The 2,344-nt window shown below is 34.5% G+C and overlaps 1 protein-coding gene across 1 annotated transcript in view; it reads left to right on the forward strand.

Annotated features, from left to right (window-relative positions):
* The window catches only part of LOC106872678 (dnaJ homolog subfamily A member 2), a 27,836-nt gene that overhangs the window by 14,424 nt on the left and 11,068 nt on the right, over window positions 1-2,344 (forward strand). The window lies entirely within an intron of this gene.

The following is a 2,344-nucleotide window of genomic DNA, read 5'->3' on the forward strand; positions in this document are numbered from 1 at the left end:
TCTCTTTCTCTCTCCCTCTCTCTCTTTCTCTCTCTCTCTTTCTCTCTCCCTCTCTCTCTCTCCCTCTCTCTCTCTCTCTCTCTCTCTCTCTCCTGTATGATTAAGAAGTTAGGTTCTTAACCATATGGTTTTAGGTTTGAGGCCCCTTGGGCTAGTGTCTCCTATTGTAGCTGTGGAGCAACCAATGCCTTGTGAGAGAATTTGGTAGACCGAAACTGAAAAAAGCCTATGTGTGTGTGTGTGCCTGTTTAGAATCCAATTCTGAACTATAGATTATGATGGTTGTCAGACCACTAAAGAGATCTTTTTTTTGCGATCATGTAGAAGTAGTTGAGTTGACAACCAATCTAAGATTTCTTACAGAAGGTCGTTCTGATGAGAGTTTGCTAATTACCTTCTTGATGTAGGAAATGATAACATTTCTGTTGAACAAAGTTTAGGTGAATTTAAAATCAGACCACCCAATGACCCTTGCTATGTGATTTTGTATATGCTGACCTCAAAAATAAACTTCCACAAATCCTTTGTGGCTTGCAAATAAAACCATCGTTACTCCAATAAATGAAGTAGCGCAATTTGTGAATGATTTTCTGTTGACCAGGATCCCTGGTGAGCTAAAAATATACAGAAGATCAGATACAGTTGATAATGAAACTCTGTACCCAATCTAGTTTGTCAACAAACTTACACCATCAGGGTTTCCACCACAAATTCTCAAACTGAAGAAAAAAAATGAAGCATAATACTTTTGAGAAATTTAAATGCTACTAATGGACATGGCAATGGCACACACCACATCATTGTCAGTTTATATGATAATGTTATTGAGACTGAAGTTGCTTCTGGTCCTTATGCAGGATCAACTCTGCTAATCCCAAGGATACCACATGTATCTCAAGAAATGGAATTTACAATTACATGCAAACAATTTCCTATCAAGCTAGCTTTTGCCTTGACATGCAACAAGGCACCAGAATAGACTTTTGAACAAATTGGAATATACCTTCCAACACAATTCTTCTCACGTGGTCAGCTGTATGTTGCATTATCTAGAGTACGAAAGAAGGCTAATGTAAAAATATTGGTTTAGAGAAATGGAAGCAGTATGGAACAACTGACAATTGTTCCTACAAGGAGATACTACTTTAAAGCAAAATATACTTTTTAGCAAGTTTCAGTAAATAGAATCAACACAAATTATATGTAAAGTAACATATATTTGTGTGGGATTAAATTGTTTTGGCATATTTCAACACATGCCAAATGAATGATATCATTATATTAGATCATTTTAAATTTGGGTATATTTGAAAGAGTAAGGAAACATCATTCCCATGTGTTCTCACAGCACCAGATTTTTTTTGTGTGTGTGTGTATCTCTAACCATCTATCTGTCTCCATCCACACCTATGTAAGTTCTACCAATTCTTAATGACAAATATATACATAACAGATTGACTCTTTAAAAAAGTGAGAGATTATGACTGGTAAAATAATGAAAGCAATATTTACTAAGCAAGTGAACACTATTATACAAAGAAATAATTAGACATAAAATATAAAAATTATTAGAATTGGGATTCAAATGTGGAAATACTATCAAATGGCTAACAGAAAACCACCTGGAGGGCGGTCTTTCTGCTTGTATGTATAATGTGTATAGTAGGTTTGTTCTCACACACACACACACACACACACACACACAGGTGCAAGTACCCAAGTGCTGCACTAATCACTATGCTCAGTCCTTCCAAGAATATTGCCTCTCTGGTATTCCCTTGCAACAGTTCAAGATGATGACAATAGCAGCATCTATTCACTGATCTATGAAGGTCTGCCTCCTGGCGTGTAATAGAAAAAGTGTGTGTCTTATAAAAGTTTTCTTACATCAGTGTATCAAATAGTTTATAGTTTGTTTGGAACAGTAAAGTTCCTAAATTTATTTTTATCAGCATTTCTCAGTGTTGTCTTCAAGATGGGAATGGTTTTAAAAGTAGGAACAAAAACATCTGTGAAATTACTTAGTAAAAATATTTTGTATTAAGGTTTGTAAATTTTTCTCATATTTCCAGAAAGTTTATTACCTTGAGGTAAAATTGAATTGCGAGCAATGAGATTTAAATAGCAATATGACCATATTAATTTTCAGATAAGATTTAAGTTAAAATAATGATTATTCCAATGCAGTCATGGGCAAACTGCAGCCAGGAGTACTTTCTGAATGGCATGTCTAATGAAAGATCTTGAATTTTTTTAGTTGTGCAACTTCACTGATGAAGAGCCATGATCAAAAAAAAAAAAAAAATCATTCAAACAACTAATTTAGAATTAGAAGTCGTCAACA

Source organism: Octopus bimaculoides, chromosome 17, assembly GCF_001194135.2.
Source record: "Octopus bimaculoides isolate UCB-OBI-ISO-001 chromosome 17, ASM119413v2, whole genome shotgun sequence".
NCBI classification, from domain to species: domain Eukaryota; kingdom Metazoa; phylum Mollusca; class Cephalopoda; order Octopoda; family Octopodidae; genus Octopus; species Octopus bimaculoides.